Source organism: Ochotona curzoniae, unplaced genomic scaffold (assembly GCF_017591425.1).
Source record: "Ochotona curzoniae isolate NIBS_2020 unplaced genomic scaffold, NIBS_Ocur_1.0 contig_883, whole genome shotgun sequence".
NCBI lineage: Eukaryota > Metazoa > Chordata > Mammalia > Lagomorpha > Ochotonidae > Ochotona > Ochotona curzoniae.
This window is the reverse complement of record NW_024466599.1, coordinates 36711662-36730436: the sequence shown is the minus strand read 5'-3', so window position 1 is coordinate 36730436 and position 18775 is coordinate 36711662. Positions and strand designations below refer to the sequence as shown.

Here is an 18775-nt window from a genome sequence, read left to right as displayed (position 1 = left end):
TTCTCCGGCTCTTCTCACCTTGTGGGTAAGATTCCGTCCCCTCAACAAAGAAAGCCCAGGCCGGTCGGGCCTGCTTGGGGCTCTGGCCCCACCCCCACTCCCCTCCCAGTGACATCCTGCCCGAGTTCCAGAGAGAGGCCTCTGCCCGTCTCTCTGTTAGGAAGCACGGTTTTCTCAGCTGGAAAACGTGCCCATTCAGTAGGACCTCCCGGTGAATGGCGGAGCGTCCTTTCCCTCTAACCAGTCCTCCCTACCCCCACCTCGCAAGAAAAACTTAGCCAGGAACAACCCCCCCCCAAAAAAAACCCGGGGGGAGGAGCCTGAGGAAGGGGCTGGGGGAGGGTAAGGAAGAACCTGGGGGCGGGGGAGGAGAGGCTGGGGCCTGGGAGGGACGGGGAGGTAGTGGCCTGGGGGGTGCGAAGGGGTGGGATGGAGGCAACAGCTGCCGGAGGGTGGGGGCACAGAGGGGTCTGTGGTTGCCGGTCAAGAGTGTGTGGGCCCCACGTGGCACGCAGCCTTCTGGATGTTATTACACCTGCCAATTGGTGTATCCAGAAACAAAAGAGGCCTAGTTTCTAATTCTTCGGCCGTGTGCGGTGTTGGAGAATCACACCGGGAATTAATCTTGCCTATTACGCGGGGCAGGCCTCACGGCGAGAACATAGACATCAGCTGAGCACAACCTAAAACTGCTGTGGGTGCCAGAAATGCAGCTTCTCAGGCAGGCCCAAAACTAACCTGAAAACTTGGCCGTTTGTCCCTGCGGTCCCCGAGGGGTGTGGGGTTAGAAGCTGCTGGCTCATACAAAATGGATGAGGAAGATCCTGCTTAAGACTAGGCTGGACCTGAAGAAGGAAAATTCTGCCAGGCAGAGCCAAAAGTAGAAACACCAAAAGACAATAGACAATTAGGTGGGAAGTTAAACTGGGAGATCATTAAGAAGGCGGTGGAATTCCTGACGGCAGGAGCTCAATCCCCTGTTACTGTTGGAGGCTTCTGCAAAGGACTGCTGCTCCGTCGTCCTGGAGGTGAGATGGGGCCTGCCATCACTACAAGTGCACTCTGGGATCAGGCAGGCAGTGGCTGACCAGGCCCCAAATTGCGCACGTTTCCCCTTTCTGTGGGCACAGTTGGTGGTAAGCAGGGAGTTGAGGCACAGCTAGGTGGGAAGGCCCATAGAAGATAATCAAGTGGGCAGTGGACAAAAGCAGGGCAAGAGTGAACAATGAGCTTGAGCTCTCCAACACCAAGAATTCCTGAAGCTTAGCAGGTCAGGGGGCCTGTTCCCTCACCACCTCCCAGCAGCACCCCTTAAGGGGCAAAGGTGGCCGTAACTTGTGAAATAATTTAGGCTGCAGCTTGGAGAAATGACAGGCAGGGGCAGTAATTAGAACACTGCTTTAATTCCCAACGCAAAGAAAGTGAGGTGATGACTACGCTTATCCCCTGATCTGATCATTATGATGTGCAGTGTCACCCGACCCTATGAATGTGTACAATTATGTGTTACCTTAAAGCTACCTCGAGAAAGCTGCAAATGTTAAGATGGATTGGGATGTGGAATTATTAAGAATAGAGTGCAAAGGGGCCAATGACAGCAGGAGAGCAAGTGAGTACAGTACTGTAAGAAAAAACATCTGAATGGGGCCTACACTGGGGTGTAGCACATTAATTGAATGCTGGCAGTTCTGACATCCTATATGGGATGGCTGCTCCACTTTGATCCAACCCCCTAGTGCAACCTGAGAAAGCAGCGAACGGCCCTGCACCCACATGAAAGACCCAAAAGAAACTCCAGGCTCCTGGCTTGTGCCTGGCACAGCCCTAGCCATTGCTGCTATTTGTGAACCGGCATATAGAAGACCTCTGTCTCTTCTCATAAATAAGATCTTCTAAGATCTGTTCATTTTCACTGGAGAGGCAATTTGCAGAGAGAAGAGAAAGATCTTCCGTCCGCTGCTTCATTCCTCAAATGGCTGCAAACGCCTGGAGCTAAGCAGATTTGATCCAAAACCAGAGGCTTCTTCCAGGTCTGCCATGCAGGTGCAGGGTCCTAAGGCCTTGAGTCATCCCCTACTGCTTTTCCAGGCCATAAGCAGGAAACTGGAAGGGAAGTGGAGCAGCCAAGACATGAACTAGTGCCCACATGCGATCCCAGCGTTTGCAAGGTGAGGGTTTAGCCACTGAGCCATTGCACCATGGCCCATAAATAAAATCTTGAGGGGAAAAAGAGCAACGAATTCAGGCATGGGTACAGAAACCTAAGGAAATAGAATGTGACCAGTAGCAAGAAATGGAAGAGAAACGAGGGGAGTGAGTGGTGCACACAGAGGAGTTAGAGGGAAAGGGGGCTGAATTTGGGAATATCTTTTTGGGGGTCAGAGGCCTAGTTGCATTTGTCACTATCTCTCTACTGCCCACCACAAACAGGCCCAGTAAATATTTGGAGGGAGAACCTAGGAGGGACAGGCAGCAAAGCCCCAGGGGAAAGTGACGGGGCTGAGGGAGTGGCAGTAATGCTACCAGCTGGAGCACCTATCAGGTGCAAAATAAATTACAAGGATGCATATTAATATGCTTATTTATAAATGGTGCACAATTAGAATTCTAAACATTCACACTGTAAAACAAAACATGAAATGTTATTTAAAATAGTCTCAATTCCAGTAGTTCTATTTTTTGCCTCTAGTCATTTTAGGGACCAAAGGAACACTGGAAAACACCAGTGAAGACAGGAAGGCCATTTCAATGGAATGGGTATGCTTAAGGAACAGATTATTATTATTATTATTATTATTATTATTATTATTATTATTTATCTGAAAGAGTTAAAGGAAGTGACAGAGAGGCAGAGGAAGAGAGCCATCCTCCATCTGCTGGTTCATTCCCCAAATTACTACAACAACAAGTTGGGCCAGGCCGAAGCCAGGAGCCAGGTGTTTCTTGCAGGTCTCCCGTGTGAGTGCAGTGGCCCAAGCGCTTGGGCCATCCTCCGCTGCTTTCCCAAACACTTTAGCAGGGAACTGGATCAAAAGTGGAGCAGCCAGGACTCACCCCGATGGGGCCTGGCACTGCAGGTGGCAGATTTACCAACTACAGTGCTGGCCCCTGGAGCAGAATTTTCTAGTAGCATTGGGGAAAGCCAGATTACCGGGAAAGGAGGAGGACCCAGGAACTAAGGAAATGGAAACTGGAGTGTAGATGGTGCAGATATTTCGTGAAAACTTGAAGAGAATCAGAGAAAGGATTTTTGTTTTGGAAAAGAACCTTGCCTTCCCAGTAAGGAAGGTGAAGGTGAAGGTACTAGCACTCATTTGGCGCATATTCACTAAACTTGGAATGATCCAGAGAAGATCAGCATGGCCCCTCAGCAAGCAAGACATGCAAATTTGTGAAGTGTTCCATATTTCTTGGTAATAATAGGGGGAAAATGGTGTTTGGGGGAGAAGAGGTAGCAAAGAAAGGGAGGTGGGGGGTATCCCTATACCTACAAAACCATGAAATGGAAAATAATAAGAATTTTTAAAAATAAAAAAAAATGTTAAAAAGGCACAATTTAGAGAGCAGTGGATGGAGGAAGGTCCTACCCCTGTGACTACCACACGAGGCAATGTGGTGCCTAGGGCGTTTCTCCCTTTGCGTCTTTTGCCTATGGGCACCTGCATTCAGGGCTCCTCCCTTTGCCTTCTGTCTTTGGGGCAGTTTGAGCATGTCCTGTTCCCTTCTGGGTTGGAGACCTAGAAATCAATAAGACGCCCCCGCAGCTGCTTGCAGCCCCATACCTGCTGCCAGCTGTTAGGCCACAGCCACTGGCCACAGTCAGGAGGAGCTTGGGCAGGTCAACAGTCAGGGGAGTTGTGTTGTGAGGTTAGAAGGCGGGCCTCCCCCCAGCTCCACCCACTCCCTTGTCCCACGCAGCGTGTGTGCGCACACGTGTGCACCACCTCTATGCCGCCTTCCAGTCCGAGCTCACTGGGTGGGCTCCACAAGCGGGTCCCTCCATCTGAAAGCACCGCTGGGGTGATCCCCACGATCATCCCCGCCCCTGCCACGGGCCTGGTTTCTGATACACAGACATCTCTGAGTGCCCGTGAGAAAAAGCGGAAGTAAATCAAAACCCTGCAGGAACCCTGGGTTCTATTGCTGCTTTGTTGGTTGGGGCAACGCAGGAAGGAACTCCCACAGATCTGCTCTGAACATCTCCCATGGCAGAAGAGAAAAGGAAGTGAACTGGCCCCCAATACCCTAGCCCCCGACCCCAGGGCGCACGGCTGCGGCACCTGTGTCCTCAGGATGAGGGCCAAGTGCAAGCGGCCTCCTGCCTTCTGTCGCCTGCGCCCAGGCTGGCTGAGGGAGCCGTGGCTGGGGATGAGGGCCCTGTGAGAGCGAGCCCGGCCCTAAACCTGACCAGCTTGGGCCAGCCCGTGGGGTGTCCTGAGTTCGTGGGGCTCCTCGCGGACCAGGTCATTGGGAAGCCGCGTTACAGGTGAGACAGCCGAGGTGGCAGCCATGAGGTCGCATGTCCTGGGTTAGGGCTCCTGGCAGCCAAGCCGTTTGGCTGCCTGCAATGGGGCTGTCAAGTGGCTCTTACCCACTCTTCGGACTGTTTAAGCCGGGAAAATTGCCCTGGGAGAGTCTAAACGAACTGTCTGGCCATTGTTTTCTCTTTAGTAACTTTTCTTACCTCATTCTTCTTTTAAGACAGCAATACACGGTTTTCTAGAACACACCTGAATGTCCCTTGCTAACTACAATTTCACTAGATATGATGCTGGTTGTGTGTGTTGTTGTTGTTTCATTTATTTATTTGTCAGGAAGAGTTTAACAGAGAAACCTTCCACTTGCTATTTCATTCCTCAAATGGTCACAAAAGCCAGGGCTAAGCCAGACCAAATAAGATGCTTTTTTGCTTTTCTTTTTTTAAACTTTTTTGTTTAATGTATTTATTTTCATTGGAAACACAGACTTACAGAGAGAAGGAGAGATGGAGAGAAAGATCTTCCATTTGGTTCTCTCCCTAAATAGCCACAACAGACGAGCTGAGCCAATCTGAAGCCAGGAACCTCTTCCTGGGTCCCACATGGGTGCAGGGTCCCAAGGCTCTACTGCCTTCCCAGGCCCCAGGCAGGGAGCTGGATGGGAAGTGGAGCAGCCAGGACATGAACTAGTGCCCACATGCGATCCTAGTGCTTGAAGGGAGAAGATTAGTCAGTTGAGCCATTGCACCAGCCCCTTTTTCTGTCTTTTCTACAGTAGCCAACTTGGTGGATGTAAAATGGTACCTCGATAAAGTTATAACTTTCACTCCATATGCTTATTGGTCATTAATCTCTTCTTTTAGAAAAATCACTTCCAACCTGTTGTCCATTGAGAAATGTTGTCCATTGGGTTGTCTGTTATTATTATTATTAAGTTCTAAGAGTGCTTCATTTAGTCTGTGTTCTGGGGATTTTGTCTGATTTATAATTTGCAAATATTCTCTCCTGTTCTTGTGGATTGTCTTTTTCTTCATAATGTCTTTGAAGTTTTTCATTTCCATGAAATCCAATTTATTTTTTTTTTCCTGCTTGTGCCTTGGTCATATTTCAGGAATATTTACTTAACCCAAGATCATGAAGAATTATTCTCATTTTTATCATCAAAGATTGCTATAGGCCCAACTGTAACACTATAAAAGTTCAGGAGCCGGGCGCCAAGCCTAAAGTCCTCGCCTTACATGTGCCAGGATCCCATAGGGGCGCCGGTTCGTATCCAGCTGCTGCACTTCCCTTCCAGCTCCTGCTTGCTCCCTGGGAAAGCAGTGGATGGCCCAAAGCCTTGAGTCTCTGCACCCACATGGGAGACCCGGAAGAAGCCCCTGGCTGTAGATCAGGTCAGCTCCGGCTGTGCGGCCACTCGGGAAGGGAAGCAGCGGACAGATCTTTCTCTCTGTCTCTCCTCTTCTCTGTAAGTCTGATTTTCTAACAAAAAATAAATAAACAAACAAATAAATAAAATACTAAAAAAAAAAAACCTTCAGAAAAAAATATAACTCTTGGTGACTTTGGGTTTAGATCTTTGATCCATTTTGAATTAATTTTAGTATATGTTGGGCCCAGGCGCGATAGTGTAGCACTTAAAGTCCTCACCTTGAACACTCCGGGATCCCATACGGGCGCCGGTTCTAATCCCAGTGGCCCTGCTTCCCATCCAGTTCCCTGCTTGTGGCCTGGGAAAGCAGTCGAGGACGGCCCAAAGCCTTGGGACCCTGCACCCGCATGGGAGACCCGGAGGAGGTTCCTGCTCCTGACTTCAGATTGGCTCAGCTCCAGCTGTTGCAGCTGCTTGGGGAATGAATCATCAGACGGAAGACCTTCCTCTGTGTCTCTCCTTCTCTGTATATCCACCTTTCCAATAAAAACAAATCTTCAAAAAAATTTTAGTATATGTTAAACAAGTCCAGGTTTATTCTTTGGCATTTGTCTATCCAGTTGTACTGATACCATTTGTTGCAAAAAAGTTAATATATTCTCTGTATTCATTTTCACTTATTTTCATGTGAGAGACAAAGGTCTTCCATCTGTTGGTTCCTCTGAAGTGCCACTAGAGCGAGGATTTCCCATCTGGGTGACAGCGACCCAAGTGCAGGCAGGGGTCAGCATTTGCTGTCTCCAGGGTGCTGATTGGCAGGACATTGGAATCTAAACCAGGCCCTCCAGCATGGGGCATCCCACCCAGCCTGCTACCAGCTACACCACACAAGAGCCTCCAAGAGCCAGTCTGAAGCCAGGAGCCCAGAGACTCTTCCGGATCTCCCACGTGGGTACAGAGTCCCAAGGCTTTGGGCTGTCCTCGACTGCTTTCTTTTAAGATCTATATTTTTTATTGGAAAGTCAGATATACAGAGAGGAAGAGAGACAGAGAGGAAGATCTTCCATCCAATAATTCACTCCCCAAGTTACTGCAAGTTACTGAGCCAATCCAAAGCCAGGAGCCCAGAGCTTCCTCTGGGTCTGCCATGCTTCTTCTGGGCCGTCCTCGACTGCTTTCCCAGGCCACAAGCAGGGAGCTGGATGGGAAGCAGGGCCGCCAGGATTAGAGCCAGTGCCCATATGGGATCTCCATCTGTCAAGGTGAGGACTTTAGCCACTATGCTATCATGCCGGGCCCTCTTTCTTTCTTTTTTTTTTTTTTTTTTTAAGATTCAACTGGTTCACTCAACAAGTGCCTGGAATGCAGCTGAGCTGATCTGAAGCCAGGAGCCAAGAGTTTCTCCAGTCTCACACATAGGTGCAGGATCCCAAGGGTTTGGACCATCCTCGACTGCTTTCCTAGGCCACAAGCAGGGAGCTGGATGGGAAGCGGGGCTGCGGCCATATGGGATCCTGGTGCATGCAAGGAGAGGATGTCAGCCACTAGGCTATGGTGCTGGGCCCAGCAGATCTGTTTCTGAGGAATCTCCATGCTGTCTTCCATGATGGTTATACTGGCATATTTTGCAACCAATACTGTATTAGGGGGTCTTTTCCCCCTCATTTTCTCTAATATTTTGTGTATTTTTAAAAAATTTTTTGGGTGATAACCATTCTTCTTGCTGGTTTTATTTAAAAATTCTGATTTACATTAATGTAAAATCTTTTCTCATGACTTCTGCATATATATGTTATCTTTTATTGCTTCATATAATTTATATATTGTCTTCCAGAAGCTGTGTGTTTTATCTTACCAATGATAAACATGCTTTTTATATTTAGCATATTAGTCCTTTGTGATTAATATTATAAAGGACCCGGCTTGATAGCCTGGTGGTTAAATGTTCACGTTGCATATACCAGGATCCCATATGGGCACCAGTTCCTATCCTGGCTGCTCTGCTTCCCATCCAGCTCCCTGTTTGTGGACTGGGAAAGCAGTCAGGGATGGCTGTGGGACCCTGCACCCACGTGGGAAACCCAGAGGAAACTCCTGACTCCTGGCTTCAGATCAGCTCAGCTCTGGTCATTGTGGCCACTTGAGGAGTGAACCAGCAGTCAGAAGATAGTTCTTTTTCCTTCCCTCTGTAAAAATACCTTTCTGATAAAAACAAGTAAGTCTTTAAAATATATATGTATGTATATTAAAAACATTTGGGGGGTGCTCCAGCATGGTAGCCTAGCAACCAAAGTTCTCGCCTTGCACACACCAAATCCCGTATGGGCACCGGTTCCCATCCAGCTCCCTGCTTGTGATCTGGGAAAGCAGTCGAGGAAGGTCCAAAACCTTGGAATCCTGCACCTGTGTGGGAAAACCTGGAAGAGGCTCTGAGCTCTTGGCTTCAGATTGGCTCAGCTCCGACCGTTGCGGCTGCTTGGGGAATTGTTCATTTGATGGGGGATTTTCCTCTCTGTCTCTCCTCCTCTCTGTATATCTGACTTTTCAATAATAATAATATTAAATATTTTTTAAAATTTATTTTTGTGCCTGGTGCAATTTCTCAGTGGCCATCCTCCTGCAGGCACCAAGGTCCCATTTGCATACGTGTCACGGCTTACATAGTTGGGTCCCTGATATTCCCGTTCCGAATGTTGCTGTAGCGAGTGTGTAAAATGAAGGACTCATGCAGGAGTCCCCTCTCTGTCCCCTCTCTTTGTCTCTCCCTCTCTGTCCCCTCTCTTTCAAGTAAACAAAATAAATAAACATTTGCAAATAAACATGTGCACAGAATCTAGATCTTTATTCCAGGAGATGACCTCAGCACTCAGGAGCAGCCTCTTCGCATTCCTTTGTAGAAAAGGAAAAGGAAACCAGAACTTAGCAAGAGGACAGGATATTCTCGCTCACCACAAACTGACAGCATTACAGTGGAGCCGCGCAGATCCTGTCCTTTCGCAGCTTGTGCCGATGGCTCTGGTGAATGCCCTTCTGCCCGACTGCTCCCCGGACGGCGTGGTCAGAAGCCGTTACAAAAAAGTGGATTCCGTGTCCAAGGTGACCAGGCCCGGGAAAGGGCTTTTCTCCCTTTCTGTGATTTTCCACATCCTTAACAACACTCAAGATTGTTCTTTGTTTCCTGGGAGGTAAAGAGGAAAGGAGGAAGGGCACAGCAATGTTTTACTTTTCATTCCTTAGATAACTAGTGGGTAGACATGTTGCAGAGCCAGGCATCTGGCCTCGTGTTCCCAGTGCCAGTTCGAAGGCTTTGTTCCCGTCGTGAAGCACCTGAGTTCAGCTCGTGCTGCTGTGTGCTGGGCTCCAGCTTCCGGGAAATGCGGGTGGCGGGAGGCAGCAGGGATGTTCCTGCCACTCACACAGGGCACTCGAGCTCATGGCTCCTGGCCTTAGCTTCGCCTCAGCTGGGCTTCCTGGGTGCTTCGGGCCAGTGAGCCAGAGGGTAAACTAGAATCTGGGAGACTGCCCTCTCTCTTGCCCTGTCTGTGTCACAAATAACTTTTTAATCTAAAAATACTGTGCCTCTGCAGTTTGCTTCTCTCCTTCAGTAAATTACTTGTTCATGCATGTAGTTTGCACCTTTTTGTACGGAGGTGTTGATGGTTTTCTTATTGATTGAAGAGCTCATTATACAGTAAAACATTAACCATCATATGTATACTACGTTTTTTTTCCTTAGTTTGTCAGTTTCCTTTTAACTTCTGCTCTACAGAAGTTTCTAATGATTAAGTAGCTCAATCTTTCAATCATTACCTTTACTGTCATGTTTGGGAATAACTTCCCAAACTACAATAACTTTTGTAATTCAATTTTTTAAATACTGGTATTTTATGTATCTGTTTTTCAAATATTTAAATTTAACCCACCTGCAATTTATTTTAGTTTTTTTCTTTTCTTTATTTTTATTATTAATTACATTGCATTATGTGACACAGTTTTATAGGTACTGGGATTCCCCCTGCCCTTTCCCGTGCCCTCCCCCCATGGTGGATTCCTCCACCTTGTTGCATTACCACAGTTCAAGTTCAGTTGAGATTCTTTCATTGCAAGCATATACCAAGCATAGAGTCCAGTATCTTATTATCCCGATAAGTTCAACGGCTACTTGGGGAGACCATCTCTGGTCTGAAGGTAGAGCCGGCAGAGTATCATCCCGATCAATTAAAAGCCCCAACATAACATCAGCAACAATTTACAATGTTATGAAGTTAATCAACATAGTATTGAGTAACCAATATGTTAAAAAAATGCAAGTTCTTAATCACATCCTGTGACTTCTTCACTGACATTTCAATTTTAGTTTATATACAACCAGGTTCTATGCACCTTAAAATGGCTATAGATTACTAGTCAGTTGTCTTGTGACTATTTTCGTTATAGTATTTAGCATTTTATAGCGTTGAAACATAATTTGGCTGAACCTGGCTTTTTTTCGGGTAGTCTAGACTGGCTTATAACTCTAACAAGATGTATGTCAACAGTTTAGGTGCAGAACAGTTTTAGGAGGGGTGTGCAGAGAAATCTTCAATACCCTAGTGAGGAGTAACCAATCTTTGTGTCCTACCTAGTAAGGTATAAGTGAATCCATGCTGACCGTTTTCCTGTCTGATTCTAAGCGTTCCTCATTGTTCTCTGTCTATTGTAGATTTTTTGTTTGTTTGTTTGTTTTGAGAGGTTTCCGGAGCAATCCCACCTGCAATTTATTTTATATGTGAGGGTAAGTGCTAACACCTTTTTTGTTCCAGTGATATTTATTGAATAATCCTGGAATGGCAAGCACATGACCCAAGTGAAATCAGTCCAGTCCTTTTGAGACACTGGAAGACATCTATAATCAAATGCAGAATTCTGGTTAAATCTAGGCTAGGGCCTCAAGGCTCCCTTCCAGCTGTGAGATTTGGCATCCAGTAAACCTTTTTGCATTCCCTATATTGACCCATCCTTTGCCCTCTTGATGTGTGATGCCTTTATTAGATAATATATTATTATTATTATTATTATTATTATTCTAGACTCTTCTTTCTCTTTTATTTCTGGAACTGTCTTTTTCTGTGCCAGCTTACATGTGCGTGTATATAGATATACACCCTGCGACTGTAGCTTCTATGCACCATTCTATGCACACATTGTTGATTATTTTCTTTCACCTTAAAATTCAGGTTATATGTATCACATATAAATGCTTCCAGAATAAGTCCTTAAACTTGAAAATTCATATTAGACTTTCCAATCTAGGTGTGCAATATTTAATTTTTAAAGATGACCTTAGGGCCTGGCACGGTAGCTTAGTGGCTAAAGTCCTCACCTTGCACACGCTGGGATCCCATATGGGCACCGATTCTTATCCCGGCAGCCCCGCTTCCCATCCAGCTCCCTGCCTGTGGCCTGGGAAAGCAGTCGAGGACGGCCCAAAGCCTTGGCACCCTGCACCCATGTGGGAGACCCGGAAGAGGTTCCTGGTTGCCGGCTTCGGATTGGCGCAGCACCGGCCGTTGCGCTCACTTGAGGAGTGAATCATCGGAGGGAAGATCTTCCTTTCTGTCTCTCCTCTCTGTATATCTGCCTTTCCAATAAAAAATAAATAAATCTTAAAAAAATAAAAGGCAAAAAGAGAGCAAGAGACAGGGAGCTCCCATCTGCTGTTTCATCCCAAGTACACACAATGGCAGGGCCAGTGCAAGGACCAAAACCAAAAGGTAGGAACTCAGTCAGGCTCTCCCACGTGGGGAGCAGGGCCCAGTTACTTGAGCCATCCCTTCTGGCTCCCAGGGGGTACCTTAGGAGGAAGCTGGAGTTTGGAGCCAGAGCCACGAGCTAGCCCAGGCCCCCCAATATGGGGTGTCTAACTGGTTTATTCCTACCTATTTTGTAATTGTGATGACTAATAATATTCCTACCTGTTTTGTATTGTGATAACATTTTTCAGCATCTAATCTCTTCTTTTTTTTAAAAAAAAAAGATTTATTTGTATTTTTATTGGAAAGGTAGATAAACAGAGAGAAGGAGAGACAGAGAGGAAGATCTTCCATCCAATAATTCACTCCCCAAGTGAGGGCAATGGCCATAGCTAAGCCAATCTGAGGCCAGGAGCCAGGAGCTTCCTCCAGGTCTCCCACACAGCTGCAGGGTGCCAAGGCTTTGGGCCATTCTTGACTGTTTTCCCAGGCCACAAGCAGGTCGCTGGATGGGAAGTAGAGCTGCTGGGATAAGAATCGGCGCCCATATGGGATCCTGGCAAGTTCAAGGGGAGGACTTTAGCTGCTAGGCTGCCACGCTGGACCCTCTAATCTCTTCTCTTTCCTGCTGAGCTCTTGAAGGCGCACCCTGTCTTCATCCCACTGAAGGTGTCTTTTGGCTCATTACAACACTCACCAGGACCTTCCAGCTACTAAATCCCTGGCCCAGTTGGCAGCAATTTGGAGAGTGAAGGAGCAAACAAAAGATTCTCTCTGTCTCTTTTCTCCCCCCAAGTCTGGAGATCACAAAGCCTCCGGTCCAAAAGTGAAGGCTTTCAGAAGTTACCATTTCATTGGCCTGATCTTCGGTCTAACCTTCAGGAATTTGAAAAGCCCCCTCGCTTGTCCTAACGTGCAGCCATGGAAAATCTTTGGGATTGGAAGTCAATTGGTGGCAGGGGCGTCAGGGTGCTGTGGGTTACCGTGTCTGGGGACACTCGCGTCCTGTGTTGGAGTGCCTGCATTCCTCCAGCTTGCCATGTAGCTGTCTACTACTGCGCATCCGGGAGGCTCAGCAGGTATTGGCTCAGCGACTTAAGGGCTTGGCCACCCACACAGGTGTCCCAATAGCTTCAGCCTTGACTGTTGCAGGCATTTGAGGAGTGAACCAGAAAATGGAGGCTCTCTCCCCATATATTCCCTGTGCCTTTGAAATAGTTCAACATTTGTTGATGTAAGAGGGGTATATGGGGAGAGTGAACCCCCACCCAGGGTGTGGACACAAAGACCAGTTTGCAGGGCTGGCTGGAGCAGGGAGCCACAGGCATCCCCCACTCCTACAAGGATGAATTCCTGAGGCGGGGATGAATTCCTCCATCGGAGCTGAATTCCACCCCAGCCTCTGCCCCAGGTTAAACCCTAAAAACTTTGTATGACAGAGACCACCAGCCCACGTTCAGGAATACAGCAGCTACAGCAGTGAATGATATGTTGGCCACACTTGCAGCCAAGCCCCCTGGCTTGTCTCACTGAGAGAGAGAGAGAGAGAGAGAGAGAGAGAGAGAGATTCAAGGCTGCCTATTCAACTGGAAAACAAAAGGCGCTCTGAGCCTGGAGCTAAGGGTTAGCTGGTGACCCTGATGACTCATGCTGCTGGGCTGTGAGGGCCCCCTCGGCTGCCGCCCCCAGCTGGGTGGGGCCTGCTGGGGAGAGCCACAGGTACAGAGGTTCCTAGCAACTTGCCGCCCTGTCCCCAGGCAGATTCCTTTTGGAGCCAACCAAATTCTTCTTACGGCAGGAAGTGTAACTTTCCCAGTGTAAGCAAGATAGCTGAAGCAAGGGCAGTGACTCTTGCAAAGGAATGAGAGACTTGCACAGGATCCGGAGACACAAAATTAGATTGAAAATGTGATATGAGCAGGTGTTCAGCCTTGCAGTTGCCACACTGGCATCCCACAACAGAGTCCTGGTTCAATTCCTGGCCCCAGCTCCTGAATCAGGCTTCCCAATAAGGCAAACCTCCGGAGACAGCAGGTGATGGCTCAAGTAATTGGATCTCTGCCACCCCTGTGGGAGACCCTGATAGGGTTCCTGGCTTCATGCCAGCCTCCCCTTGCTTTATTACAGACAGCCCTGGCCTTGCCAGCCACATGGGGAACAGACCAGCAGATGGGAACTGTTTCTCTACCTTTCAAATGAACCTGTGGAGATTCAAGGGACCCAGTGTAGGGGCACCGCGGGCTACTCTGCCCTGCAGCACCACCAACCCATATGGATGCTGGTTCATGTCCTGGATGTTGCACTTCCCATCCAGCTCCCTGCCTGTGGCCTGGGAAAGCAGTCAAGGATGGCCCAAAGCCTTGGGACCCTGCAGCCAGTAGGGAGACTTAGAAGAGGCTCTGGACTCCTGGCTTAGCTCAGGATTGGTTCCACGCTGCTGTTGGGGCTGCTTGGGGAGTGAACCAGCAGACACAGGATCTTTCTCTCTGTGTGGCAGTTGTCTTTGGATCCAGGCCTTCCTGGCCTGTGCTGGAGGTCGTAAAGGCACAGAACACTGTGCCCCAGGGAAACTGGCAGGGGGCTTAGTAAACTGAGATCCCACTTTGACCTGATGCCTGACAGGTGGCCTGGGACCAGATGTACATATCCTGTTTACCTCTGCTTGGAAGGTCCTCACTTTGCAGTGGGGGAAATGAAGGGACCAATTAGAGGCCACTGCGGTCAGGTCAGGCTCATTGATGCTCTCATCAGGAAAGATTGTACCATTAAGTTGATTGGTGGTTTTGAGACCAATTAGATTGCTGTTGCTTGTGCTCTGAGCATACATGACAGTAACTGTACTGTTAGACTCAATAAGAGGATCAGATTGGTTGGCTCGTGGCCTGTTGTCTCCTTTTTCCGGTGGTCTCCGCGGGGCCTCGGTCGCCTCCCCTTGGCATCTTCTGAGAACACAGCAGAGAACAGCCTCATCTTTCTCTCTACTCTATAAATCTGCCTTTCTTATAAGAATAAATAGAGAAAAAGAGCATCTATCTATTTGGAAGGTGGAGATACAGATAGAGAAGGAGAGACAGAGAGAGAGAGGGAGACATCTCACTCTTTCACTCCCCCAGAATGGTTCAAACAAGCTGGGCTGGGCCACACAGGAGACAAGAGCTTCATCTGAGTTTCCCAAGTGGCTACAGGAGCCCATAACTTCAGCCATCTCCTGCTGCCTTCCCCAGCACATGAACAGGGAGCTGGATGCCTCATGCCAGCGGTACAGGCAGCAGTCTAACCCCTGTGCCACAACCACGCCTCAGCTCCACCCCCGTCCCTCGCCCCACGGCAAGTTACCTGCTGCATCAAATGCCTGTGCCTACTTACACTTCCATCTCTGTGCTTTATCCCTTCCCAGATAGCCTGAAGAGCCTTCTAGCCAAGACATGCCAGAATTCAAGGTTAGACTCTGCCCTAGGTTTTGTGTGGGATCCCATAGGCAGAGAGCAGAGCTGGCCCCCTTGCTGCGCAGATGCAGTGTTCACAGCCCAAGTGGAGACTTTACCTTTGGAGCAAAAATCCCATCTGTGTCCCAGCTTCCCCACCTCTGCTCATGTAAATCAGTCTGCAGAATTAGATCTTGGAGAAACTTTGATCTCTTTATCTGGAAGACACAAAGATAGCATTGAGGGCTGCTGCTGGAGTGGAGGTGGTATTTCAGAATGCCTCACATTTTTCTAGCGTCCCCAGGGAGGCAAAGAGGGGAAGAAAGCTAGCAATGAATGCGGGACAGAATACAGGATACCAGAACCAGAGGGAGCCTTTGGAAGAAGGGATTAGCAAATTGTTCGATTGCTAAGCCTTTTTTTTTTTAAAGATTTATTTTTTAATCTTTATTGCAAAAGTCAGATATACAGAGAGAAGAGACAGAGAGGAAGATCTTCCATCCGATGATTCACTTCTCAAATGGCCACAATAGCCGGAGCTGCACCAATCCAAAGCCAGGAGCCAGGAACTCCCCCGCGGGTGCAGGGTCCCAAGGCCTTGGGCCATCCTCTGCTGCTTTCCCAGGCTACAAGCAGGGAGCTGGATGGGAACTGATGCCCAAATGGGATCCCGGCTTGTGCAAGGCAAGGGCTTTAGCCTCTAGGCTACCGCTCTGGGCCATATAGTTAAGTTTGAAGATTCCATCCTATCCCAGTCACTCATAACCTGGGACATAGCTGAGGACGTGGTTCTGTCCTTTGTTGATTTACACAACCCTTCCGGCTTCCAAGCAGGGGAGGATAGTCAGCCTCTCCCATCTCCATTTGCTCCCCCAACTACATCAGAAGGAGTCAAGACCTGACTCTACCTCTCCCCCGACCCCACGCCTCCATCCCCTGCCTTGCAAAACAAAAAACCTCAAGTCTTTTCTGGGACATGTGAGGCTGTCCCAAGTCTGGTCCCAGGCTACAGTCTAAATCTCCTGTAACGAAAGATCTGTGCCTTTCTCCTCTCCAGCCTGCTGAGTCCCCATCCCTAGTCTTGAGTTCGTTTCTGCCCCTGGACAGACAGGAGCTCCCTGAGCCCAGGAACAGTGGCTCAGGACCCTGAGCTGTGTCCTTCCCCCAACCCCCAGGCTCCTGCCCACAGGCCCAGTAAAGGTTTGCTGTGCAATGCTCAACTAAATGGGTAAGCAGGTAAGTGAAGGCCCTTTGGCCTGAGTCACTCCCAAATTCCTTTCCGGCACCAACTTGTGAGAACGGCTCCTCAGGACAAAGTTCAGAAAAGCATAGGACTGGTAACAGTTATTACACTTTCCCAGCCAGAGAAATAGATAGGTCCTTCTGACAAAGAGTTCAAAACTCATTGCTCTTACACTAATTCCCCCTATAGGCATAAATTACAATGCAACTAATATTTAAGTCATATTTTTTAAAAAGATGTATGTATTTTTTATTGGAAAGGCAGATATTACAGAGAAGAGGAGAGACAGAGAAGAAGATCTTCCCTCCATTGATTCACTCCCAAGTAACTGCAATGACCGGTGCTGAGCCAATCTGAAACCAGGAGCCTTCTCCAGGTCTCTCACCCAGGTGCAGGGTCCCGAGGCTTTGGGCTGTCCTTAACTGCTTTCCCAGGCCACAGGTAGGGAGCTGGATGGGAAGCGGGACTGCCAGGATTAGAACCAGCACCCATACAGGATCCCAGCGCATTCAAAGCTAGGACCTTAGCTGCTAGGCTACTGTTCTGGGCCCTTAAGTCATATTTTTTAAAATACCATATTACATTTTTTTAAAGAGAATGTAGTAGGAAGCCAGTGAACTGTACATTTAAAAATGATTAAAGTGGGGGCGTTTTGTTTAGCCTGGCATGTTGTGAGTTGACCAAATCTATTTCAACAGGAGTCCTTATTCACCAGCCAATGCTGACTGGTGGACTGTTCCATTCCACCACAAGTGCTCAAGGGCTTCTAAGTAACAATCGTCCAATCAACTAAAAGCACATTGGTATATGGTAGGAATCACCCAGTCAACTACAGTGGCATGGAACACGGGTACCCAATCACTTTAAACATCATGCAGTCTAAACTCTCCAATGAGTAAGAACTGTATCCCACCTAGTAGGAATGAATCCTGGGACCAACAAACAGGTCCTTTCAATTCTGTTTAGAGAAAACAGTTTGGGTTAATCAGCATACTACCTGAGCTGTAAAAGGTCTCATTCTGGAATGAGATAAGTGCTCTCACTTCTCTTTCAGGACTTTCCAAGAGTCCAAGGTTATGGCAAAGGTCAAGTTATGGACACAGCCTAGGAGTTTCTGAAGACCTAGCCTAACTGTCACCGTTTCTATTGTCTGGGCTGCAACAAGCAGTTAACTCCCCACCGCAGTCTCACATTGGGGTGCCTTGACTCAACCCCTGACTCTAGCTCCAGCTCTTGACTCCAGATTCCTGCTACTAGGGGAGAATGATGGCTCAAGTATTGGGGTTCCTGTCACCTGTATGGGAGACCTGCATTGAGCTCCCAGTACTAAGCTTTGTCCTGGCCTAGCCCTGGTCAGTGCAGGTATTCGGGAAGTGATGTAATCTATGAAACATCTATCCCTGATACTTAAATAAATATAGTTTGCTAAAGAAAAGAATATTGGGGCCCAGCGCAATGGCCTAGCAGCTAAAGTCCTCGCCTTGAAAGTGCCGGGATCCCATATGGGCGCTGGTTCTAATTGCAGCAGCCCCACTTCCCATCCAGCTCCCTGCTTGTGGCCTGGGAAAGCAGTCAAGGACAGCCCATTGACTTGGGACCCTGCACCCATGTGAGAGACCTGGAGGAAGTTCCTAGCTCCTGGCTTCAGATCAGCACAGATCTAGCCATTGTGGCCGCTTGGGGAGTGAATCATCGGATGGAAGATCTTTCTGTCTCTCCTCCTCTCTGTATATCTGACTTTGCAATAAAATAAATCAATATTTTTTAAAAAGGAAAAAAAGAAAAGAATATTGGGCTTAACATGATGGCTGAAAGGCTGAATTCTCACTTTGCAAGTGCCAGGATTTCATATGGGTACGAGTTTGCATCCTGGCTGCTCCTCTTCCCATATAATCTCTTGCTAATGGCCTGGGCCTGGGAAAGCAGTCTAGGACGGCCCAAAGCTTTGGGACCCTGCACCTGTGTGGGAGACCCGGAAGCAGCTCCTGGTTCTTGGCCTAGGATCAGTTCAGCCTTGGCCATTGACACCATTTGGGGAGTGAACCAGTGGACTAAAGATCTCTCTCTCTCTCTATCTCCTCTTTGTAAATCTGTCTTTCCAATAAAAATAAACAAATCTTTAAAAAGAAAAAAGCCCCTTAAGGCAACAAAAGAAGTTAGCTCTTATAGAGAAGACGGAGACAAGATTCTTAGTTTCACAAACTGTTCCAGGATGATCACTAGTTGCAGCAGTTGACATGTCGCTCGGAGGACTGCCATGTGGCACACAGGCTAAGCCACTGTCTGTGATGCAGGCATCCTGGGTCTGAGCCCTGATTTGAGTCCCAGTAACTCTGCTTCTAAACCGGCTCCGTGTGAATGCGTCTGAGAGAGGGGAGGAAGACAGCCTAAGTCTTTGTGTAAGGAGTCAGACAGGACTGTAGGCAGATGGTGTCTCTGGTCCTGGGGAAGTTACCTTTTTATTGTTTGTTAAAGATTTTATTATTTTTTTCAAATTGGAAAGTCAGATCTACAGAGACAAGGAG

At 48.0% G+C, this 18775-nt stretch overlaps 1 non-coding gene across 1 annotated transcript; it reads left to right on the top strand.

The window, feature by feature from the left end:
• Positions 1-3308: 3308 nt before the first annotated feature.
• On the top strand, positions 3309-3411 carry LOC121165459. Its single transcript, XR_005885249.1, has one exon. It is a non-coding gene; the product is annotated as a U6 spliceosomal RNA (small nuclear RNA).
• The last annotated feature ends 15364 nt before the right edge of the window (positions 3412-18775 follow it).